Raw genomic sequence first — 26,445 nt, forward strand, 5'->3', positions numbered from 1 at the left:
TTTTAGAAGCCAAGACCTATTACAGCCTTCTTGATAGGTGACCCTAAAATGTGTTATGGACACCACTCATACTGTGTGGGGACAGCAGGTGTAAGCCTGGCGTGGAGCGGGTGTCTTGCAGGCAGCAGAGAAGCCCAGTCAGTAGTGTTTCATCCAGGCTGCACTCACCTTGGTGCATATGGAGGCCGTTCAGTGTCATGTGGGAGAGTGGGCCCCAGCCACTTTGCCCCAGTTTAGTTTGCAGAGATTCTCTTGATTCCTTTTCTTTTTTTATATAAAAAATTATGTAGAATAAGAGATCATGGTCTTAGGAGCCAGGCTGACTTGTTCTCTGTGACTTGCTGACTTGATTTGGGCAAGTAACCAGTCTTTAGAGCACCAGTCTCCACTCCAGGGGTGAGGTGGAAAGGCTGGATTTTTTTTTTCTTTTTTAATTAAAGTGTACTTGATTTACAATGTTGTGTTAATTCCTGCTGTATAGCCACATAGCTCAGCTATACATGTATACTTATTCTTTTTTATATTCTTTTCCATTGTGGTTTAACAAAGAATATTAAATAAGGTTCTCTTGAGTTTTTTTTTTTTAAGATGATTGTGAATGTGTAAGTGACACACATATTTAGTAGGGCACCTGGCACATAGTGCTCTGTACTGACCACTGCTGTTCTTAAAAGCAGATGCTGTTTAATAGAAAGTGAAAAAAGTGAAAGTGTTAGTTGCTCAGTTGTGTCGGACTCTGTGACCCCAAGGACTGTAGTCCGCCAGTCTCCTCTGTCCATGGAGTTCTCCAGGCAAGAAAACTGGAGTGAGTTTCCACCTCCTTCCTCGGCGGATCTTCCTGACCCAGACAGAGATCAAACTGGGGTCTCCTGCATTGCAGGCATATGAGCCACTAGGGAATCCTGCTGTTTAATAGAAGTTGGCAGCAAAATAGTTACCTGGAGTAGCAGTTCTCAAAATTTTGGTCCTAGGCCCCCTTGACACTTAAAAATGACTCAGGATCCCAAGGAGCTCTTGATTGTGTAGCTTATCTCTACTGATACTCACAGTATTGTATCTAAAGTCAAGACATTTTAAAATATTTCTTCATTCATTTGAAACTGCAATAACCCCTGTACATTTTATTATAAATAATGTCTCATGAAAATCACTCTTTTTCAAAACAAAAGACATCAGTGAGCAGAATGACCTTGTTTTAGATTTGTTGCAAATCTCTTACATATCTGGCATCAGAAAATAAGCTAGATACCCCTCTGTTTACACTGTGATGTGTCTGCCTCTAGGAGACTGCACTACATTTTGTGTCCGGGTTTTGGATTTGGCTTTGAATTTGGCTTTTGGATTTGGATTTGAAAATGGCTTTGACCTGCGAACCTCTGGAAGGGTCTTGGGAAGCCCAGGGTCCTCAGATTACACTCTGAAAACTTCAGAGCAGGAGTTTCTCTGTGAGTCTGAGCTGGGTCTCTTTCTTCTTTTGCAGGATCTTGCTCTTGGCCGTGTGAGCAGGAGCCCACCACCCCCAGCCAGGTAAGCTTGCCAGCAGGCCGGACCTGCAAAGCCATCCTTACCTCCACAGCTGCCTCCAGTTTGAAAGTGTGCTTTTCAAAACAGATGCTTTCTGTTCCCCTTGGCTTGCAGATTGAATGTTCTGATCTGTTCCTCCCCCAGAGCAGACCGGACTGCCCAGGTGGCTCAGTGGTAAAGAACCCGCCAGCCAACGAAGAAGACATAGGAGACATGAGCCTCGGGTTCAGTCCCTGGATCAGGAAGATCCCCTGGAGGAGGGCATGGCAACCCACTCCAGTATTCCTGCCTGGAGAATCCCATGGACAGAGGAGCCTGGCGGGCTGTAGTCAAGGGGTTGCAAAGACTCAGACACGACTGAAGGGACTTAGCAGGCCCGTACCGCAGACGGGGGTGAGCATTCCTCTGAGAAGCCTCTTTGGTTTGGAGTTGCCTACACTGGGGGCCTCAGAGGAGTCGCTTGCAAGTTCCAATTAGTTTTCTTTCCTTCCTTCCTTCTTTACTTCCTTCTTCCTCCCTCCTTTCTTTCCTTTTCCTTCCTTCCTTCCTTTCTTTTCTTTCTTTCTTCCTTTCTTTTGGCTATTTAACTATCATGTGGATGCAGTTAAAAAAGTCTGTGTTGAAATCCTCATAGGGTTGTTTTAACATGGTTTATCTTTATACCCAATTGAAGGCAACATTGCAAATCTAATCAACAAATCTGTTTTAAAAAAATATGAGTGGAGTCCATTTGTTTTGACTCGTTCATTTTCTCTTTTGCATTTTTATTTTCTCTTTTATTCTCACACATTTATATGTAATGAGAACATTGTAATTGATGAGCTGCTTTGTTGTTTAGTTGCTAAGTTGTGTCTAACTCGTTTGCAACCCCATGGACTGTAGCCTGCCAAGCTCCTCTGTCCGTGGAATTTTCCAGGAAAGAATACTAGAGTGGGTTGTGATTTCCTTCTCCAGGGGATCTTCCCGACCCAGGGATAGAACCTGCATCTCCTGCATTGCAGGCAGACTCTTTACTGCTGAGCCACAAGGGAGGCGTTGCATAATCCTGTATAGATCATTTTATCATTCCATGTCCTCGTTTCACATTGATGAAGTTAGGACTTACTTAACCCTCATCCAGGCTTAGAAGCCTGTTTATCAGAGGATTAGGAGACTTGTTATGTGGGATAAGTCAATTATGATCATTAAGGGATTACTTAGAAAAATTTGGGCTGAGCTCCAAATTGTTATTCTTACGAAGATGAATAAAATTTTTCCGAGACAGCTGGTACCATGGTGTGATATTGGTGTGCATTTCATTTGTCCTTCAGATTTCTAGTAAGAATTTTTTAACTCCTTTGGCGTCTTCTTATCAGAAAACAGCTGTTTTGATGCCTGGACTGTTATCTTGTTCCTCCTTTCTCTACTCTCAGCTTCACATTCAACCTCCTGCCTTTCTGGAAGGAAAATAAATATTGTCAGGGTGGTGCTAGGCTTCTTTGTGATCCTGTCCTTTTTTCTTTTTGGCCAGTTTTGTTAAGGTCAGTAGAATTCTAGGACTCCATGGACCTCCAGAGGGACCATCATTTGTCTCCATTTACTTAAAATATTCTCAGACTGTTAAGTTCCTCATGATCTTGCCCAAGTTTCTGAATCAAAAGCCTAGTTTCTCAATTTGATGTTAGGAAACAGCACTGGTGGGTGCAGGGGGTGGGGGGCGCCGTCATTTGCTTGCTGACGGCAGCAACAATACCATATGTTGTCAGGATCCAGATGTCAAGAGTGAGGTGAAACTGTGATGCTTGGGCATCAGGAAGTGCATTAGCTTATGTGGAAGACTAATCTCATCCTCAGGTTTGTCTTTTTGCTCCTATATTCATGAAAGTTAATGAGGCATTAACATTTTCCAGATCATGTTTAAAAACATTTCATTTCACATCCCACTAGCAGCCAGATTTAGAAAGGCTCACCCACCTCAGGGAGATAATCTTAAAATCTGAAGACCTAAGGGGAGAGAAACCCTGGATCCTCCGGTTACTTGTGTCCTGGAGGGTGTTTGGTTCAGTAATTGTTTATTGGATAATTTCTATAAGTGGAACCCTCTGGTAGGTGCCAAGGGGAAGAAGATGATTAAAATGCTGCCCTTCCCTTTCAAGAGTTTACAGTCCTAACGGGAAGGAAAAAAGTATATACAAGTAGCTCTAACACAGGGTTCACATCCTGTAGGCATCAGATGCTGAGATGGTGCTGGTGAGCTGAGATGACCCCTCCAGGATTCCTGGCATGTCCTGGGCACTTAATACGCACATTTCAGTGGACAAATGATTGCATTTAGACATGTCCATTTTGGTGTACTTTTTTCACAGCAAAAAAAAAAAAAAAAAAAAGGATATGCAGAAAGAGAGGATTTGACAGATTTCATGCAACCCAGAGATTATGAGAATTTGCTGAGGTCTCCAAGGGCTTAGGGCAGGCAAGTCAAAGTCCCCCACATAAGATGCCTTGCTCCTGGTAGCCCAAGACCAGTCCTACTGGTTCCTGGCCTCCTCTTTCCAAGCCTGGGAGAACGCTTAATAGTTTTCTGTGTTCCCTGAACCCATCACTTGTTTTCAAATGATGACTTGAATAGAATAGGATTTGGTCCTGAATTTGATAGGTCTAGCACCTTGGTTTCTCATGGACTGGTTCATGGTAATCAGATTTAAAACACAAAACCAAACCTGCTTTGTACTAGGAATTCTTTTTCTTTAAAAAAAAAAAAAAAAATCAGTCACTTAATTAAGTCACTTCTGGCTGGGTGGGTCTTTGTTGCTGCGTGGGTTGCTCCGGTTGCTGCAGCGTGGGGTGCTCACTCGGCACGTGTGCGGGCTGCTTACGGTGGTGGCCTGTCTTACTGTGCGGCGCAGACTCTAGGCTGTGTGCACTTGAGCGGTTGCGGTACTTGTCCATGGCTCAGTAGCTGCAGCCCCCGGGCCCTGGGGCACAAGCTCAGTCATTGGGGCACACGTGTAGTTGCTCCGCAGCATGTGGGATCTCCGCAGAGCTGGGAGCAAACCCGTGTCTCCTGCCTTGGCAGGCACCCCTGAGCCACCACGGAAGCCCCTCGGAACTGTTCTTTTTAATGGACAAAATGACACAACTAGCGATTTCTTTCTTTCTCTATTTTCCAATTTCTTGTTCTTCCCATTAATTTCTGTCTGGTTGAATACATGACAGTGTGCCCATTATATTACAAATGATTTTTTCCCTTAAAATGTAATTCTGATCAATTTGATCACATGAGGGGGACTTCATGATCGAATAGTCTTATTGCAATGTATCTGCAGCCCATTCCCTTTTTCTTCTAATAATTATGGTTATACATTCTTGCAGCTTTATCTGCTTTCTCTTTACTATGTGGCAGGTACTGTTTAGTACTCATTTCATGTTCCAACAGCTTTGAAGTAGGTATTACCATTCCCCTTGTAGAAATAAGGGAACTGGGTCCAAGGGAGCATAAATGGTTTGTTCAAGGTCACAGAACTAGTCAGTTATGGAGCCCTGAGGACCTGGGCTGTCCCAACTCACTGTGACCGTGGCCCCAGGCAGGGTGTCCAGTTCAAGGCTGAGTCATCCCTTTAGTCTTATAGAGATCTCCCAGTGTGATCTCTTCTGCAGGCAGCTATGAGAACAGAAAGAAGAGTTTGTACAGTCGGATTGATAAGATGGCCATATATTGATCATCTGTAAAGATAAGCCTACTGATACTGTGTAAAACCAAATGGAATCCTAACATCACGTTAAGGATGTGTGGTGGAATAACAGAGAACAATTTTTGCATGTTCTGAAACTGCAGTGAATGCTGAGTGAATGACCCGCCCACAGCCTGAAGACCCACTTGTATCAAGCCTCTCAAAACACACTTGTCCTTACGGGTGATGAGGACCAGACCTTTGACAGCTTCGCTGGGCTTTTGGTGGCTTCTCCGTTTAAGTGATAATTCGGCACAATTTCTGAAGGGTGAATGTGACCAATATGAATGTCAGTGTATTAGGGATTATCATTAGGAAATATTTAAAATGCATTATGTCAGACATTGCGTGTGCTATCTACAGCGTTACTACTCAGAAAACACCCACAGTTCTGGGCTGTAAAGACTTTATTCCCTTGGTGACAGGCTGCTCACACCCATCTTGGTTCAGGAACCTGAGAGTCAACATGGCTTTTTTAGAGAACATGTAGTTTTGTAAGTTTTCTTTCCTTTTGTTTATTAAAAAAATTTTTTTTTAATTTATTTATTTGGCTGTGTCTGGTCTTGTCTGTGGCACACAAGCTTCTCTCTAGCTGTGGCTCGCAGGCTAGGTGTGGGATCTTATTTCCCTGACCAGAATCGAACTAACATCTTCTGCATCGTAAGGCGAATTCTTAACCACTGGACCACCTCCTTTGTTTTCATTAAACATTACTCTTTGGAGAAAATATCAGTGGAAGATTTCAGTGGAAGTGTTCCACATTGGAACAGTGGATGGCGTTAAGATCTGGATTCTAAGGTAAAATATTGTTTTTCCTTGATAAAAACAACTTTCGCTGGTAATTAGTAGAATGTCTGATAGAAGCAGAGAAGCAAAGCAACTGTCCCCTCTGAGAATCACTCCAAATTCCACAGTCCTCCTGCCCTACATTTTCTGTGACCTGGGAGGCTGTAGATGAGGCCCCTTTGTCCCCTTACACCTTGAGACACAGTAGGCGTCAAGGCATGGCAGCCTTCCCTTCTGGAAAGGAGTTTAGAGGAAGGAGGAGAGCCCACCCGTTTGGTGAAATGTCCCAAGTATCTGTATTTAGTAACCTGCTAACATGTGAACGTGGTTTTTCTTGGCTGTTGCGGCACTAAAGAGTCTCTCTGGTTGTGATGCTCTGGCTTCTCTAGTTGTGGCCTGTAGGCTTAGTTGCCCTGTGAGGCATGTGGGGTCTCGGTTCCCTGACCAGGTATTGAACCTGTGTCCCTTGTGCTGGAATATGGATTCTTAAACACTGGACCCCCAAGGAAGCCCCTGAACGCATTGTAAGAATCAGGTTCCTCGGTTCTGTCTGCTCCTCAGTGTGGTGAGGCAGCTGCAAGCCCTTTCTGTTTCAAGCTGCTCTTTCCTTCAGTGGGAGCAGCTCTGAGGTTGCTTCCCACCCTGTCGGTAAGGGTACTCCAAGGACAGAGGTGACCCAGACACCTCAGGAAATTCGAGCTCTCAGTTGCCCGAGCCGACTCCCGTGGATTTGTAGACAAACATCTGGAAAATGGACTTGGTGGAAAAACACAGTTTAGTGACAAGAACCCTAAAGAACCTTCGTTTTAAGGTTGGACAACAACAGGGTTTGCTGTCCAGGTGGTGAGCTTATTAACTTAATGTCACTGTTGCTGAAAAGACAGAAGGATGGTCAGGTTCCAGCTCATGTCAGAGTCCCTGGGACGGCTGCCAAGCGTGGTTTCTTGGCTTTGTGTGGGAAAGAATTCAAGAGTGAGCCGTATTAATGTGAAAGAAGATTTATTCAGGGAGGAAACACCCTGCATAGACAGTGTGGGCCACTGCAAAAGCTGAGAGCCGCACCAGGGTGTGGGGCTGTCACTTTTTATAGGGGTGGCTAACTTCATAGGCTAATGAATGGGGGAGGCATTTCAGCTATTCTGAGGAAGGGGTGGGGATTTCCAGCAGTTGGGCCACCACCCACTTTTTGCCCTTTTATGGCGGGCCTTAGAACTGTCATGGCACCGATGGGGGTGCCCCTTAGCTTGCTGATGGGTTACAGTGAGCATATACTGAGGCTCAAGGTCTAGTGGGAGTAACTCATCTGCCATCTTGGACCTGTTTGGTTCTAGTCAGTTTGTGTTTCCTTGGGTTAGGTCATTCTTTCAAAGGTTGTGCCCTGCTACCACCTTGGGCAATTCACTTAACCTTTTACATGTCACAGTTTGGATATGGGCAAAATGGAGATGATAACTTATCATAAGATTTTTATTTGAATTCATTGAGGCAGTGTTTGTTATAACTGATTTAGCTATTTTATTAATTTCCTTTTGATTTTATCTGATAAATGTACTTAAGTCCCTTTGTAAAACACTATTATTTATTTTCCCCCTCTCAGCTTTATCCTCCCCACAATAAAACTCTATGGTTGTTGTTGCTCACTGTGAGACCCCATGAACTGTAGCCCGCCAGGTCCCTCTGTCCATGAGATTTTCCAGGCAAGAATACCGGAGTGGGTTGCCATGCCTTCCTCCAGGAGATCTTCCAGACCTGGGGATTGAACCTGCGTTTCCTTCACTGCAGGTGCGTTCTTTGTTGTCTGAGCCACAAGGACGCCCTTGTAGAATCCCCTTTTTATAAATATATTGAGAAAAAAGGAAGGAAAAGGCAAATGCCAAATTAAAATCAGAGATTAAGGAGAATTAAAATTTGGATTTTAGTTTTTTCATGTTCTCATGATATTATCTGAGTTTTTGGAAGCTGCCTGTTGTGACTTGATTTTTATTCTGTCCAGCAGTGGTTTCTAGAAGAGCAGCACTCGTGGCCTCTGGGTGGCCCATCCTTTGCAGGCTTCATCCCTGGTGCTTAGGTAAGCAGAAGGGTTAGGGGTCCCTGGATAAAGAGAGCCAGGAATGCTATTCTCGACATGAGAACCCATTTTCGCCTAACCTAGTTTGTGATCTAAGCTGGGCCACAATGCTTGCCCTTGAACAGGCCTCAGTGATTAAGGGAGGAGATGCAGAAACTAGGGAAGTGAAGTGAAGTGAAAGTTGCTCAGTCATGTCTGACTCTTTGTGACCCCACAGACTATAGCATCCATGGAATTCTCCAGGCTAGAATACTGGAGTGGGTAGCCAAAACAATAGTGTCGGATTTCCCTGTTGGGAAGGACCTGCCTTCCCAAGGATGCAGGAGACATGGGTTCCATTCCTGGTCCTGGAGGACCCCACGTGCTTAGTGGAGCCACTAAGCCTGTGTGCCACAACTACTGAGGCCGCCCGCTTCAGAGCCCGCGCTCGGCAGCCAGAGAAGCCACCACGATGAGGAGCCCACTTGCCAAAGAAAGCCCTCACGCAGCAGTGGAGACCCAGCCCAGCCCAAAATAAATACATTAAATGTTTTAAAAAGAAAAGAAATAGTCGTCTCCCCTGGGGCAGGGTCCTGGTTCCTTATGCCTTTGAGTTCTGCAGATACTAAGGCCCATTCAGTTGGAGGGTGGAATGCTGATGCTGACCCTTCAGACTTCATCAGTTAAAGCTTGGACTCTCTTGACTTTTGCCCCAGTTCTATGCTGAATTCTCCTCTACTCAAGCCCCTTCATGAACTTGCATGTACCCTTGGCTTAAAATTTCTCAATTTTTCTCTCCAAGGAGACACTGATTTGGGAAGGATCCCAGTGTTCTCTTTATTTCTTGTGAGTAATTATAAATCCTTCCTTCTCCCATGCTTTGACTTGATCGTGTCTGTACTCACAGAGGTGAGCCCAGTTTGGGGATGACACTTACCCCCGCCTTCTAGGGTTTTGTTGGCTTCCCCTCACCTTGGGTGGCTTCCCTGGTGTCTCAGTGGTAAAGAATATTTCTGCTGTTGTAGGAGACACGGGTTCAATCCCTGGGTTGGGAAGATCCCCTGGAGAAGGAAATGGCAACCCACTCCAGTGTTCTTGCCTGGGAAACCCCATGGACAGAGGAGCCTGGTGTGCAATGGACCTGACTTGGCATAAAAACTTTGTTGTCTTAAGCAGTGGTTCTTAGCCTCACCAGAGAAGCTTTTAAAATTGTCAGGTATTTAACACTGATACTTAAAAACTGAATTGGAAACTAAATTTCTGATATCTGTATCTTTCAAGACTTCCACAGATGATTCTGATACACTTAAAGTGAAGACTGAGAACTCTGCTTTAGTGTAAGGGCCTATGGAAGGAATACAGGCAATAATCGCGATGATGTGGTCCTCACTTTCATGTCTGTGTATATGGGGGAAAAAGATCTCCTAGAGGTGACAGGTGGTGCAGTGCTAAAGAGTCTCCCTGCCAGCGTAGGAAATGCAAAGAGACACAGGTTGAATCCCTGGGTCGGGAAGATGCCCTGGAGTGGGAAATGGCAGCCCACCCCAGTATTCCTGCCTGGAAAATCCTATGAACAGAGGAACCTGACTGGCTACAGTCCATGGGGTCGCAGAGCCAGACACGACTGAGCGAATGCACACACGTAAAGGTGACCCCCCCCCCCCCCCCCCATTTTCCTGTACAGGTTCTTGGGCTAAATTGGTTTGCTGGGTGTTTGGACAAGGTGAGGAATCCAGGGAGGGAGGCAACCGCGGGGGCTTGTACTGCTCCGGAGTGCATTTGGTGTTCTTTCCACCACTTTGTCTATTGTTTGGAAGTTGAATGTGTAGAGGTGATTCCTCCATGTGATCTGCTTGCTGAACTGTACTATTTTTAGGCACTAACCCACACAATAGCTTTATAAAAAGGCTATTGAACCTTTTGAGGCTGCTGGATTTTGTCTGACAAGGGCTGAGTTACAAGTAGGCTCTCCCGCCTCCCAGTTCAGGCATGTTGGATTTTTTTTTGTTGTTGTTTCTTCTTTAGAAAGCGTCTGAATAGCTTCAAAATACAGTGGTTTGGCAGCCTGACAGGTGATGCCAGATGTCTGTGTAGTTCTCCTCCCTGCCCCTGCTCTCCAGACATAGAGTTTCGCAGGTGTATGTTGGGTTGCTAGTTTTTATTTTTTCTCCTTTTCCTTTTAAAATGTGCTAAAATATGCATAGTTCATAGTGCTGGGGGGAAAAGTGAATTCATGAAGCATTTTCTTATTTTTGAGTCTGTTTAAAAAGATGTGTTTTCCTCCGTCGAGGGGATCCCCTTGTCTGGGTCTGCTTAACAAGTGGGATTAAACAGATCAAGCCAGTGTGATGTTGTTGTAAATTTGTTTTAAAAATGACAGTCAGAGCTTACTGGTTCCTAATCCAGTCTCAGGAGTATGCATCCATCCATTATGAGGCAGAAGCACAGGTTACTATGTAGTGGAAGAACAATTACTCATTGTGAAATACTGTGATCCCCTCCATGTGTCCGCATAATAGAGTGGATATTGTTTGTGATTCTTTTCTTCCTTTTCTCTATCTCTCTTCATTAAAATGCTATAATAGGCAGTGTATTAGAGTTGCCCCTAGATGGCTTTGACTTTTTAAAGTACGTATCTTCGTAAAGTTCACTCCCATACTCCTTTTCTACCAGGCAGTTAGCCAAGTGAAGATTCCCTTCCCTGGTGCTTGGTGATGGGTAAACTCCAGCTTATCTTTGACAACATGCATGATTAACAGGGATGGTGTTAACTCCTTTGTGTCAACCTTATAAATGTGTGATTCTTCTTGGCACTCGAACTGTGCTGTTAGGATCCATGTCCTAGGTCCTATCCATGTCCTATCCTTAGGGATAGGCCTGGCCTGTCTTGATAAGGGGAGTGTTTTGGTTTTCCCAGATACATGTGGGTCACTTCCCCTACTGCGTCTCATCAGTATTGTGCTAGGATCTGGTACCCTTCAAACCTCCCTGGGGGGTTGTTGCCGATTTGGGCAGCTCTCCCCTGTTAGCGCCATGGTTATTCTATCAGAGTCTCTGGAGAGGTAGGAGCACTGGAGCCTCTGCAGGGGCTGACTTTCTGGTCGCCTTTCGCCTCCATCCCTGAACGGGCCTGCTTGCCTGCTAAGTCGCTTCAGTTGTGTTGACTCTCTGCAACCCTATGGACCATAGTCCACCAGGCTCCTTTGTCCATGGGATTCTTCAGGTGAGAAGACTGGGGTGGGTCGCCATGCCCTCCCCTAGGGGATATTTCCAACCCAGGGATTGAACCCATGACTCTTAGGTCTCCTGCATTGGCAGGCGAATTCTTTACCACTAGCGCCACCTGGGAAGCCCCTGAAGGAGTCTAGTCATTTCCAATCTTGCTCACTACTTGAGGTCTTTTTTTTGTCTGTGGCGTGTGGGATCTTAGTTCCTGACCAGGGATTGAACCCATGCGTGCCCCCTGCAGGGAAAGTACAGAGTCTTAACCGCTGGACTGCTGGGGAAGTCCCATCTGAGGTCTGTTTTGAACTAGCCATTTCCAGGCCCCCTCCCCACACTTCCCCATGTCTGCTTCTCTCCTGCCCCTGGATTCTGGTTGAGGAGGTTAAGATGGAGGCTCATATTGTAAATAGGATCCTTCTCCTGCAGTCATCCGAGTGGACCTTTGCATGTTTGGGAGTCGTCTTGTCATTCGGAGTACCATTGTATAGCCGGGGCCTTCCGAGCCCAGGGTGATGAGGAACTTAGGCAGGGTCCCACCTAAGCTCTGCTGGTCACAGGGGAGGACTGTCCGCTGTTCCTGTGTTTGTAGATGTGGCAGAAACAACCAGCAGGATCACTGGGCTGTGTCTCCTGAATGCACACAAACTGCTCTCCTGCTCATTTATTTTCCATCTCTGACAGGGAGGGACGTGGGATGACTATGTGATCTCTGTATTCAGCCAACCTAGGACCAGACTCAAAGGTAACCAGTGTAAGGTCCAGCTTGAATCCTTGTACAATGAGAGACTCACTGTCGAGTGTATTACTTGGTCCTTGCTGTGGTCTCATGTTTGTCTTGAGTGGGGACTTTGGTTACTTTGCCTGCTGAAGGATTCAGTTGCTAAGTTGTGTCCAACTCTTCACAACCCCGTGGACTACAGTATGCCAGGCTTCCCTGTCTTTCACCATCTCCCAGAGGTCATTAGCAAGTTTTATACAATGAAGCAGGATCATAACAGGGGCCCTTCAGAGTCCAGCCAGTCAAGGCCTAAATGTAGTCCTTATTCTGATGACGTAGTGACAGACCAGGTGCATATTTACAAATTCACTTAAAATAAGCAAAGCTTACTTCTTGAAATTTATGTGAAACCTCTATTTCCTTTACCCTATGACGTGGAGTTGGGAAGACAGTCTAGGAGGACGAGGTGGGCATTTATGTCATTAAAAGGTGAAAGAAAGGTCCAGGAACTCGTATTTGCCTGACTTGACCTTGGTAACATGGAGATTGTGATGTAGCTCCTAGAAACTTGGTCCTTATAGGAAATGTCTGTATCAACTGACTCCTTATACATGTGAGGAAATGTGTAAGACTCACAATGTATTTTTTATTTTATTTTGGCTGCCCTGGGTCTTCATTGTGGTGGGCTTCTTTCGTTGTGGAACGTGGGCTCCAGAGCGCACAGGCTCTCTAGTTGCGGCTCGGGCTCAGTAATCGTGGGCTAGTTGCTCGACGGCATGTGGTATCTTAGTTCCTTGACGGGGGATCGTACCTGTGGCTCCTGCAGTGGATGTGCAGAGTCTTAAATGCTGGACCACCAGGTAAGTCCCAGGGTTGTACTTCCTACCAGGCCTGTCCATTTGGCTGTGGAATGCAAAGCACTCTGCACCTATTGGATCCGGCTGAGCTGAGTTTATCTCATTATTTGCCTGTATCTGGAACATCCCTTTTGTATGAAAATGTCGAGGAAAAGTTTATCGAATGAGATGCTGGTGCCCAGTGATGGTTCTCTGCATAATGAAGTAGTTTTCCTCACTGGGCTGATTTCTGTGTCACCTTTTCATCCCCTGTGGGCTGGCAGGAGGGAAGCTGGGCTCTGACTCCCTGTGGGGCTTGGACAGCTGATGTTGCAGATGTCCAGAAACTTGGATGAATTCAGATCCTCCCCTACTTTACAAACTGGAGATCACTGACACCCCTTTCCTCTCGCCTCCCCCCTCCCGCCCCCGCCCCCCACTGGTAGGATGCGGACTCTAGAGTGTGAAATTAACACATCAAGGGAATTTATATCATGGTAGCCTTGGGCTGGTTTTTGCAAATTAAATTTTGCAGAAATTAGCCTCAGCTCAGTCCCAGCACTATTAATTTCATACTGGTGAAGCCAAACTTGTTTCAGTGACGTTTCTACACTGAGAGGTGAAGAGTCTGGTTTACATTAGGATGGTGAGTCTTGCTGAGCAGATTGTTGTCTCTTTTGTAAAAACTACTGTTGACTGAGAGTGATTACCCTTAGTAAAACTCCTTTGACACGGTGTAGCAATTTGAGGAGAACATGCGAAAGTATGCAGAATGGTGCGTCAGCTAGCCGAAGCGCCCGCCAACTCTTTCAGAGGACTCTTGTGGGTAATATTTATTATTTGGCATTCAGGAAAAAGACAAAACAAATTTTTCCCAGCACACTCTCAGACCCAGTTTTTTCATCATCTCAGACCCATAATCACATTAACCATGTTCACTAAGCTGAGTATGCACCAAAGATGCCCAATTAGTAATTTACAAAAGTAAATATAACCGTCATGGGACCCTGAATGCTGACCTCTTCTTGGTCCCCATGTTCACTGCCTGCAGGTAGGCAGAGGTCAGAAGGTTGCTGGGCACCTTTGCAGTGGGAACAGGGGAGAGGGGTGAACTGAAGGATTGCTGAATCCTGTAGAGACAATTAAGAGGGGATACCATGTCTAGTGGGCTTCCCTGGTGTGTCAGATGGTAAAGAATCTGCCTGCATGTAGGAGACCTAGGGTTGGTCTCTGGGTCGGGAAGACCCCCCTGGAGAAGGGAATGGCAACTCACTCCAGTATTCTTGCCTGGAGAATTCCATGGATGGAAGAGTCTGGTGGGCTACAGTCCATGGGGTTGCAAAGAGTCAGACACGACTGAGCGACTAACCCTTTCCACTCTGATTAGGTCCTTTGCCCATGGATGCTAGAATTTGCTATAGGTTTCTTCTTTCACCATATCTCCATTCCTTGACCAAAACTCTTTCTTTAATTATATTTTGACATTATTTAGACCTTTAACAGTTAAATTTTACAGGCCTCAAGGCTTCTTGTTCTTTTAAATTTGACTCTTGGTGGTGGTGGTGGAGTGGGGGTGATGGATCCCCTTGCTTCTCATGTCTCTGGGAAAGGTTCTGTGTTCCAGATGAAAGCCCATGACTGCCAGTTTCCAGGTAGGGTTCTGTTGGAACAATGTTGTTATGACGTGTCACTTTTTCCAGTAGGGCCATGCCTTTGTTTTGGCTTACTCTCCATACCAACATTGCTTCATTGATGTGGATGTGACAGTTTATATAAACACATTCTGCCTGAGTGTTGTGAATGTGGGGTTTGTCTGTCATCTGGTCACGTAGCGCTTCGTGTCCTGCTGGTGCAGGGTGTTTGGCTTGGTGACACTCGCCCGCTCTGAGCTGCCTGGCATTGTTTCGTTCAGCTGACAGTTTTTGTTTGTTGGTTGGTTTTTGTTTTTGCATTTTCACTGTGCCAGGTACCTTGTTAGGCACAGTGAGAGAATATGAAATTGAATAGCTTTCTCTGCTTTCTAGATTCTTAGTCTAGCAGGGGGACAGATAACATGTAAATAAATAAGTAATGATGTTGGGTAATGTTTGCCAGGATACAAAGTGGGTGAGAGCCACGGTCCCAGAGGTAGTAAGAACACAGGAAAGACTCATTGCCTGGAGAGAAAATGTTCCTGCCAAATATAGGGAAGTCTGAAGTGCCTAGGGTTTGGGGTAACCAGGGCTCAATGGTAGCGAGTGGAGATTCTTTTTTTAAAAAAGATCTTTATACTTATTTATTTACTTGGCTGTGCCAGGCCTTAATTGCAGCATGCAAGATCTTTAGTTGTGGCATGTGGGATCTAGTTCTCTGACCAGGGATCGAAGTCAGGCCCCCTGCATTGGAAGCGCAGAGTCCTAACCACAGGATTACCAGGGAAGTCCCTGGGATTGGAACTTCTGATTGAAGTCATAGTCTTGTAGGGTCTAGTAGCATCCTATGGGGTTAGGAGAGTCAATGGCATGCATATTGAAGAAACACACAAGAAGAATTTTGTAGACCCTAGACTAAAATTAAACACCTACCTCTGGAGTATAGTATGTCGCTTCCACAGCTGAAAAGCTAACTAAACTCTCTGAGTCCCTGATCTCACATTTAACAGGGATGTTGATAAGTACGTCATTGGATGTCCTACCTAAAATAGAATGCCTTAAACGGAGCCTGGACCAAAGCTGGCATTCAATGTGTTATGTCCTCCTGTCCACCTTGTAAGCCTCCTGATTCTGTTCAGTGGACTTTACCACCAGCACCTCTGGTGGATTTGATAGGCACTGACCTTGCCAGCCTCTCACGTCCTTCTGCCCTTTTCCTTTATTTAGCGGTTGTCTTTAGTATTTGTTCATCTTTTGCTGATGGAGCACAGGTGGAAACTTATGTTTGTTGGATGTAGGATTTTCTCTCCATTCTTGACTGTGGTCCCAGAATGGTCATAAGTGACTCTCTTGTATCTCTTTTGGCTATTCTGATTTCCTCCATTCTGTACTCTTTGAAATTTGGTGTCTGGATCTAAAAAATGGAAATGAAGTGACCTTTAAAAAAAATTATTTATTTAATTGGAAGATAATTACTTTGCAATACTGTGATGGTTTTTGCCATACATCTGTATGAATTGGCCATGAGGTAAATATGTGTCCCCTCCATCCTGAATCCTCCTCCCATGAAATGAACTTTTTAAAAGAAGTGTGCTAACTTTTTTGGCTAAGTCATCTTGTCTGTTGTTTTGCAGACCTAAGTCTGAGCCCCGTGTTCGTTAGCTCTGGGCCTTTCAGTCTTCTATTTTTAAAAAACTGTTTGTAGAAGAGACAGTAAAATGTTTTACAAAGCAGAAGTTCCAGATTCTCAAGTGTGATTGAAAATAGCTCCTGGTGACACATCCTTTCTCTGGACTTTATCTTGTTTCTGTCTCTGAACTACACACTTACCTACCCAGTTTTTCCCTATCTGGATGAAGTTTGTGTCCCATATATAGCTGCCTTCTAAGTGGCAGGGGTCATATTCCTGTTAGGGTCTGCAGCATTTCGAGCCCATTTACAGAGTTAATTTTCACCTGGTGCGTTAACACTGCACGGTGGCCCTACCTATCACTGGGGAGAGGGAAGGGAAGTTTTGGGTTTCAGTCTCTCTTTTTAAAGGTAAGTGGAGGAACTTCCCTGGTGATCCAGTGATGCAGACTCCCCGCTTCCTTTGCAGGGGGCCTGGGTTCTGTCCCTGGTTGGGGAACTAAAGATTCCACATGCCGTGGGGATGGCCAAAAAAGTAAAACTAAATTAAAAAAAAATAAAAAGTGAATAATGTTCACCAGTTGGATATCTCTGCTTGAGCAACAGTGGCAGCCCCACCACCTATAAAAAGCCTTGGGGCCCCGACACTGACCTGGGGCCGGCATTGAAATCGATGTGGAGGAGAATTGGAGGGTCTACCAGCTTAAGCCTTGATGATAGAGACTCGGTTTGGCTTAGTTCAGTTCATTCTTTTGTTGGTACATTGGTAAAGAATCTGCCTGCCAGGGCAGGAGATGCAGGAGATGTGGGGTTGATCCCTGGTTTAGGAAAATTTCCTCTGGAGAGGAAATGGCATCCCATTCCAGTATTCTTATCTGAAAAATCCCATGGACAGAGAAGTCTGGCGGGCTACAGTCCAGGGGGTCATGAAGAGTTGGACACGACTGAGTGACGAAGCACACACATTCCTTTTTTAGTTTCTAGAACAGGCCAGGTTATCAGCTTTAATCACAGGCTGCACATGAAACGTCTTTGACAGCGCAGCGAACCCTGAATTCTTGAGGCCAGTGCTTCAGACTGAGCGCTCGTGCTATCTTGGGTTGGAATGTCGTGGCTAAGAAATCCCATGTTAGCTCCTCAGGGACGCTCACCATGTGGAGGCGATCCTTGACCTGTTGGCAGTCCTCTGCTTTTACTTGGGCTTGTCTCTGCTGCAGAATGCTGTTCAAGGACATCGTTGCCAGGGAAGCAGGTTTTTAGTTAATACCCTTGTGATGGATGGACACCACCCACCCCCCCTTGCCCCCACACTCTTCTACAATGGAGAATTCATAGAATGGCTTCATTTAGAAATGGTTTTTGGTGTTTTCTAGGACTGAGACTGTGGTCCACTCTCTCCTGCTGTTCTGTCCTTTTCATCCTTTCATTTATTTGGAATTCCCAAAGACCCAGTGGGCTAGTTGGTGCTTTTTCGAATCTGCTGATTTTCTGTGAGGCTGATGTCATGGTCTAGAGCTTTATCCTTACATATGCTAATTATTAGATTACATTGGCAGTTGGGCGGCTTTGTTGGAGGGCGTTGAAAAAGCTGGATTATATATGGCTGTCTTCTCTGTCTTGGAGGTATTTCCGCCAGAGCCTGTGTATGGCAGAGCAGTGGAAGGATCTGCGGACTGCGGCATGTGGTTAGAGCCTGTCTTAGGACGTGGGCAGAGTGGGGTCTCCACGCTCACCCTTGTAGGGGCGTTAAGTTTGGAGAGTGTTCTGTGGATTCTCTAGCCCCAAGTTAGCATTAGTTAGGATCAGGGTCGTTGTGAATCGGGTTACCTCCAGAAATGCCTGCTTTCCAGCCCTGGCCTGCATACCATAGGGGTGCGTTTTTGAGTCTAAACACTTTCCTGTTTAAATTTGTCTTGGGGGTACCACAACTACAAGACAACACACATTTCTCTGGACAGTTTCCTTTGTTCAGTGCAGTGTTGCCTGTTTCCCCAGTACCGATGAGCACGTGCTCTGCGATTTAGAGCCTTGAGTTTTAGAGTTTGTGTTATATCTGACTTTCAAGCAAAAGCCTCGGGCAGCATTGACTGTATATCCTTTTGTTTTGTTTTGGGCCACGCCTCGGGGCATGTGGGATCTTAGTTCCTCAATCACGGACTGAACCCTCACCCCCTGCATTGAAAGCTCAGAGTCTTAACCACTGGACCGCCGGGGAAGTGTCTGGGCATCCATTTGTAAGTGCAGTTTCTCGTTTAACTTACGTGCTTTTCTTCCATAGGCACTTATTATTAAGGACACAAGTCAAATACTTACTAAGGAGAGAAAAGAGGACTTTTGGTTTTGCTAATTACAGACACTCGTGGATGCTTTGCAGCCTCACTCACATAGACTCTCATTGTTGGGGCAATTATTTCCTCATTGCTAGTTTAATAAAAATAAGTGGAACTTTTTTAGTCTGTTAGTTAAAATTAAACTGAGAAACTGTGGAATGCCTGGGGACGACATCCAGCTCACTATGACAGCTGCAGGGCCAGGGTGCACCCCAAACATGCCTGGCTGCAGATCCCATTTCTAGAAAGAAAAACATCCCTGCGTGTGCCATAGTGTCAAAATATGTCTGCATTACATAAATGGCACACTCCTTGAAATAAGTAATTGTTTCATTCTTCATTAGACCAGCCTTCTTGCAAAAGCAAACTGCAGAGAAATTGAAACATTATCCTGAGAGAGAATAAAGGAAACTAATTTGAGGTAAGCTTTGTAGAAAGGGTTTTCTATTGAAGGCGTCCTTATTTGAGAGGTTGCATTAAGGTAAATTTGTAAAAAATAGAAGTTTGAATGTAAATATTCTATTTCATAATCCCTTCTTTTAGCAGAACCCCTTGCTGTGACTTCTCCTGTGTGAGCCAGTCTCTCACTGGAACATCTTTGTCCTGTTACTGAAGTTCCAAAGCAATCTTGCCACTGATGTGCTTTATTTTACTTAGAGATTTCTCCTTTTCTGACTTTCTCTGATAACTGCATTTAAATAATTTTTGCATTTGTTAACATCGGTCACTCAGAAGTACAGAGAGGAAATCAAGATAGAAACTGAAAATCGAATGTATCCATTTCGGTCCTCAATAGTTACTCTGTTGGGGGAAAAAAAAAAACCCATATTCTCTAGAGAAGAAACTGAAAGTAGTGTTGTGGGAAGATTCCTTTGTTCATCTTGCCTGCTTGAGTGGATTGCAAGTTTCCTTAAGTCAGAGCCTTTGGTTTATGTAAATTGTTTACAGCTTGCCATGGGGCCTTTCCCATTAGTAAATGCTTAATGAATGCCCGATTTCAGGAATGAAGAGGTTAGTGGAAGTTTGACTTTGTTGATGCCTTATCTGTTCTTAATCAGAAAATTTTTATTGTGGTCACTCATTGATGGCTCCAGCTCCATAGTCAATGGAAATGTTATGTGTATGCTAGAAATTCAGAGTCTGATAACAGGGGGAGGAAATATTTACAGAGGTCAAATTTTAAAGTGAGTTTTATAGTTCAAGAGGATTTAAACATATATATTCTCTAATATTCAAGAAAATTAGAGATCCCAAGGGACCATTTCATGCAAAGATGGACATAATAAAGGACAGAAATGGTATGGACGTAACAGAAGCAAAAAATATTAAGAAGAGGTGGCAATAATACACAGAAGAACTGTACAAAAAAGATCTTCATGACCCAGATAGGCACGATGGTGTGACCATGCACCTAGAACCAGACATCCTGGAGTGGGAAGTCAGGTGGGCCTTAGGAAGCGTCATTATGAGCAAAGCTAGTGGAGGTGATGGAATTCCAGTTGACCTATTTCAAGTCCTAAAAGATGATGCTGTGAAAGTGCTTCACTTGATATGCCAGCAAATTTGGAAGACTCAGCAGTGGCCACAGGACTGGAAAATGTCAGTTTTCATTCCAATCCCTAAGAAAGGCAATGCCAAAGAATGCTCAAACTACTGCACAATTGCACTCATCTCACATGCTAGCAAAGTGATGCTCAAAATTCTCTAAGCCAGGCTTCAGCAGTACGTGAACTGTGAGCTTCTAGATGTTGAAGCTGGATTAAGAAAAGCCAAAGGAACCACAGATCAAATTGCCAACATCTGTTGGATCATCGGAAAAGCAAAACAGTTCCAAAAAAACACCTACTTCTGCTTTATTGACTAAGCCAAGTCTTTGTGTGGATCACAACAAACTGTGGAAAGTTCTCCAAGAGATGGGAATACCAGACCACCTGACCTGCCTCTGAGAAATCTGTATGCAGGTCAAGAAGCAACAGTTAGAACTGTACATGGAACAACAGACTGGTTCCAAATCGGGAAAGGAGTACATCAAGGTTGTACATTGTCACCCTGCTTATTTAACTTATATGCAGAGTACATCATGCAAAATGCCAGACTGGATGAAGCACAAGCTGGAATCAAGATTGCTGGGAGAAATATCAGTAATCTAAGATATGCAGATGACATCACCCTTATGGCAGAAAGTGAAGAAGAACTAAAGAGCCTCTTGATGAAAGTAAAAGAGGAGAGTGGAAAAGTTGGCTTAAAGCTCAACATTCAGAAAACTAAGATCATGGCATCCGGTCCCATCACTTCATGGCAAATAGATGGGGAAACAGTGGAAACAGTGGCTGACTTAATTTTTCTGGGCTCCAAAATCACTGTAGATGGGTGACTGCAGCCATGAAATTAAAAGACGCTTCCTCCTTGGAAGAAAGTCTATGACCAACCAACAGCAGAGACATTACTTTGCCAACAAAGGTCCATCTAGTCAAAGTTATGGTTTCTCCAGCAGTCAGGCATGGATGTGAGATTTGGACTGTAAAGAAAGCTGAGTACCAAAGAACTGATGCTTTTGAACTGTGGTGTTGTAGAAGACTCTTGAGAGTCCGTTGGATTGCAAGGAGATCCAACCAGTCCTTCCTAAAGGAGATCAGTCCTGATTATTCATTGGAAGGACTGATGCTGAAGCTGAAGCTCCAATACTTTGGCCACCTGATATGAAGAACTGACTCATTGGAAAAGACCCTGATGCTGGGAAAGATTGAAGGTGGGAGGAGAAGGGGATGAGAGAGGATAAGATGGTTGGATGGCACCACCGACTCAATGGACATGAGTTGAGTAAGTTCCGGGAGTTGGTGATGGACATGGAAACCTGGTGTGCTGCAGTTCAGGGGTTTGCAAAGAGTCAGACTGGACTGAGTGACTGAACTGAACTGATATATATGTATATTATATACATTTATAAGGGGAGGAAATGGCTTACCAGGTGCTGCTAGTGGTAAAGAACCCACTTGCTAATGCAGAAGACTTAAGAGACATGGTTTGATCCCTGGGTCTGAAAGATCCCCTGGAGAAGGGCATGATGACCCACTCCAGTATTTTTGCCCGGAGAATCCCAAGGACATAGGAGCCTGGCAGGCTGCAGTCTATGAGGTCGCAGAGTCCAATTCAACTGAAGTGACTTAGCAGGTATGCATGCCTGCTTTCGAGAAGAGGAAAACATTGGATAATTGCCAGAGAGGGGAAGAATGTAAATATAGTAACTAGTGCGGCCGTGCCTGTGTCACCATCTGGGTGGGCTTCTTTCCCTGGGCAGTGCGGCCACCTTCTATCTCGAGCTGGGCCTGGGGTGAGGAGTTGCACTGTTGTGTCCCCTGGAGCGTGTTACTACCAGGAATTCACTTTCCATTTCATCAGTCCTGCTCTTCCCCTCCTCTTTCTCCTGTTTTCTTCCCCTGACACCAGTTCCTGGGATAATCCATTTATTTATGCATTCTTTTACTCAGCAAATGCTTACGAAGTCCGTGAGAGCCACACTCTCTTGGTTTCAGCTTTATACCTCAAGAGTCAAGAAAAATGTGATGTTATTTATAGGCATGTTGTTATTGACACTGATGAAAGCTTTTTTTTTTTTTTTTTTTTTTGATGTGGACCATTTTTAAAGTCTTGAATTTGTTACAATATTGCTTCCGTTTTATGTTTTGTTTTTTTGGCCTCCAGGCATGTGGTATCTTAGCTCCCTGAACAAGGATGTAACCTATACACCCTGTGTTGGAAGGTGAAGTCTTAACCAGTGGCCTACCAGGGAAGACCTTGAAAGCTATCTTTTAATCACTGATTCCTCTTTGTCAGGTACAGGGCTAAATACTGTTTATAACTGAAATGCTTCTCTGACTTGAAAACCTGGGGCTTTCAAGATAAAGTTAAAATTCCTTGACCTTGCTATCAATGCTCAGCGCTTCTGCTAAATAGTCTTTCTAGCCATAGCTTTTACTGTTCGCTTAAACATGAATCATTTGCTCTGGCCGGACCTGTTTATCCATCCCCCTCTGTGAGGCTTTGCCCAGCCTGGAGTGTGCTGCCCTTTTTCTCTCTTTGAAGGCAGAGTAGAACCATTATTTGAGGCACCCTCCCATCTCCCTGCGCCCCAGGACCCGTGCCTCCTTCCTCTCACGGCTCGCGCTGTGAGGACCGCCTGCCTCTCCAGTCTGGCCCCGGGCCTTGTTCCCACCACCTGCTCAGGTGCTTGCTGCCAGGCGCCCAGGCTTGTGGCTGCCCCCAGCGCCTCGTGGAGCAGTGAACACGCCAGCACCCACGCTCAGCGTCCCTCTAATCTTTGGATACTAAAGGTATGAGAGACCCTCAGCTGTTTAGTGTTTCAGATCTCACCTTTCCATCTTGTAGGTGGAGAAGAATTTGTTCTGGGTCATTTAAAAAGCACAACATATTCAAGGGGAAAATGAGAGAAGAAGTCAACTTAATTTTTTCTTTGGCGGGCCAAACACAGGCATCATATTATCTCATTGAATCTTCCTGCCTGTCATACCACATCTTTTATTATTCCTTTATGAATGGGGAAGCTGGCTCAAAGATTCAGGGTAGTATCTCCAAGGCCACCTGGGTAATAGGTGGAAGGAAGAGGATTCCCCTTCCTTTCAGTATGCTTGTTTTCTGAAGTCCTTGCACAATTTCCGCTTGTCTTTGCCTGTCTCTCAGTTTTCTGTATTTGTGTAGCTGTTCCTCATCTACACTCACTACTGTAAGCTGGAGCCTGATTAATTGATTTAACAACACCTCTTCCATGTTGCCCTTTCCCCCCATTTCCATATTCTTGAATCTTTTTTCCTGAAGTCTTTTTTTTTTCGGCTGCACTGGGTCTTTGTTGCAGCGTGCAGACTTTTCTCTAGTTGTGGCACGTGGACTTCTCTTGTTGCAGCACGAGGGCTGCAGTGTGGTGTTCAGGCTTCTCTACTTGTGGGCCATGGGCTCTAGAGCATGCAGGCTTTGTTGTACCATGGCATGTGGGAGGGATCTTATTTTCCTGACTAGGGATTGAATCTGAGTTCCCCGCATTAGAAAAGTGAAGTAAAATGTAAAAGTGTTAATTGCTTGGTGGTGCCTGACTCTTTGCAACCCCATGGACTGTAGCCCACCAGGCTCCTCTGTCCTTGAAATTCTCTAGGCAAGAATACTGGAGTGGGTAGCTATTCCCTTTTCCAGGGTATCTTCCTGAACCAGGGATTGAACCCTGGTCTCCTGCATTGCAGACAGATTCTTTACCATCTGAGCCGCCAGGGAAGCCCTCCCTGCATTGAAAGGCAGACTCCTAACCACTGGACCCTCAGGGAAGTCCCATCCATGTTTTTGAATATTTTAAAGGACATTTTGAATACGGGCACTTTGGTTTGTTGTGGTTTGTCTGTTTTAACCCATTTACCTCTTGAGTTTTCTTGCCTGTACCACTTGCCCAGGTGGAAGAGAGTTTGCCCAGCAGTGGGTTCTATTATCTGCATTACGAAGATGACAGGGGTGTTGGATTCCTTGAGATGAGACCAGCAGAGCTGTGACGGCAACTGATTTTGCTTGTAGCGGCAGCAACAATGACCACAATTATTAATGCTGAGAAAGGCAGAATCAGCTGTTTTTCTAAAATGTTTTTGTGCTTTGTGTAATACTGTTGAACTGCTTTTCTGGTTGAAAATACTGCTGCTGTTAGGATTATTTCTTGTCTAAATGAAGTGGCTGCACAGACTCTTGTGACTGGCAATCCTGTTTGCCTGAGTGAAAGCTATCCTTGCCATTTCTATATTAGTTTGAAAATATAGAGAATAAAAATAACAAAAGAAAAGAAAGAAAAGGCATAGTAATTAAGGCTGACTAGTGATAGATGGCAGGGTAGGAATGTTCATATTTAAAATACTGAGAAATGTAAATATTTGACTTGATATAATGTGACCATACATTCTTCACTAGATTGTGATTATTTAAACCTTCTGTTGAGCTCTTAGACAGATGGTCTTTTGAGTAATGAACACGCCTTTGAATACAGCAAGATGCCATTTGGTAAACTGATGAAGTGGCATTATTAATATTTTATGCAACAAAAAACCCAATGTGAGAGTAGGTAGCTACAGATTAGAAAAATCCTAAACTCCATCTTATACATAGTTAAGAGTTGTCAGGCGTCTCAGCAGCCCTTCTGTTTCTGTGCAGGAATGAAAAAAAGACCCATTGTCACAGTCACCGTTATCCCGCTGTATTTACTAAGAGCCTGTGTGTGGCTGCTTCGCAGTGACCCTGTCTGCCTTCCTCCTTGCAGGTTATCATGATAAGACAACAGGATGTAGTGAGTTAGGAACATAAGGAAACAAAACTAAAATGATCAAGAAGAACGACAATACTGAAGAACAATAAAGAAGAACAACAAAATAACAATAATTATTTTCATACATTTCAAGCTGAAAATGTAAGCTTGATCTTTAGCTTAAAAAAAAAAAAAAAGGCTGTTTCTCTTCCCACGTTTGTGCCCAAGCCCCTTCCCTTTACCTCCTGTAATTTTAGACACGTGCAGAACCTCAGTGTTTCATAATCGTTAGGAAGAAGTGTCCTGTTTGAGTTTCCCAGATTATAGAAGCTCTCATCAAATACCATGCCCATCTTAATCACTTGGCGTGGTTTTTTAAATGAACATCGTCATGTTTGTTATAATTTATGAATACATTAGAAATTGACGTGGATCCTGTTACTCAGATATCTGGGCTCTCAAGGGCATCTGCTTTCTTTGTTTAGAAATAATTTTTATTCTGACCGTGCTGGGTCTTTGTTTCAGTGCACAGGCTCAGTAGTTGCAGTTCATGGGCTCTCTCGTTGCGGCTCATGGGCTCTCTATTGCAGCTCATGGGCTCTCCAGTTGCGGCTCGTGGACTCTCTAGTTGCAGCACGTGGGCTTAGCTGCCCCATGGAATGTGGGATCTTAGTTCCCTGACCAGGGATTGAATCCTCATCACCTGTATTGGAAGGTGAATTCTCAATCATCGGACCACCAGGGAGGTCCTCGGCATCAGCTTTCCACTGTTGTGTAGTTAGAGAATCCACTGCTTACTTGAGAAGGGTTTAAAAAGGCCAAGCCATATCTTGGTGTCATTGTGAGAAGTTTTCACCTGGTAGGAAAGCTGGAAGGGTCTCCGGGCGTTCCTGGTCAAGAGACTATAAGGTTTTCGGAGACCTGCCCACACTCAGGTGCCCTCTGTGATTCCTCATGAACTGCAGTGGGCACGTGGCCAGTAGAGTGTTCTGTTCCTCTGCTGATGCTTAAGGTGCAGTTCCAGGGTTCACCACTGTTCTCAAACTGAACATTTTCATACTGTCCAAGCTTATCTTCCAAAAACAGTGTGCTTTATCATGCTCCTGCCCGAATAAAGAACCAAAAGCTCTAAGTGTTAGCTGCCAAGATGTTAGATGAAGTTCCTCTTCTCTGCCCATGTCAGCTTACTTGCAATCCTGAGCAAATGCTATAAAACAAGGCAGGTAAGAGCTTAATCCAGTAGTGCAGCAAAACTGATTAAAACACACTCTCATTCATGTTGGACCAACCTGGATCCAGCTAGATCCAGCCCCTGCATGGACCAGACTGTCCCCTTTCCTGCCTCTGCACACTCCACTGCAGCCAACGCCTTTGCTTATTTAGCACCTGGCCCAGGTGTCGGGAGCGGCCCCACCAGGACCTGGCTGGGTTGCTGTCCAGACTAGTTCAGGGAGCTGGAGTCCCGTGGGACAGTGCGTTCCTGTCGTCACCAGACCAGACAGAGAGGCCTGTCTGCGTCCCTCTCCCCATTGTTCCTGTGGGGCTTAGCTACACCTGCCCTACTCTAGGTGCAGAGTGAAAGTTTGCATAAATAATACATGGATGAAGTATGTCAGTTGAGCTGATCACTCTTGGAGGTTATGAACCAAATGTTTTGTCCTCCATAAGCCTTAATATTGTAGAAAGGCAAGCGCCAAACAATACATCTATTCTGACTTTCGTC

General features: G+C 44.8%; 1 protein-coding gene across 9 annotated transcripts in view; it reads left to right on the forward strand.

The window, feature by feature from the left end:
• Window positions 1–26,445, forward strand: part of SIPA1L2 (signal induced proliferation associated 1 like 2) — a 234,655-nt gene that overhangs the window by 57,811 nt on the left and 150,399 nt on the right. For 8 of the 9 annotated variants that reach the window (XM_061161477.1, XM_061161484.1, XM_061161485.1 and 5 more), the window contains exon 2: window positions 1,481–1,527. The exons of the other annotated variant lie outside the window; for it this stretch is intronic. The gene's annotated coding sequence lies outside the window, so the exon portion shown is untranslated. The remainder of the gene's footprint in view (window positions 1–1,480; window positions 1,528–26,445) is intronic. 9 annotated transcript variants of the gene reach the window in all.

Source organism: Dama dama, chromosome 15 (genome assembly GCF_033118175.1).
Source record: "Dama dama isolate Ldn47 chromosome 15, ASM3311817v1, whole genome shotgun sequence".
NCBI classification, from domain to species: Eukaryota; Metazoa; Chordata; class Mammalia; order Artiodactyla; family Cervidae; genus Dama; species Dama dama.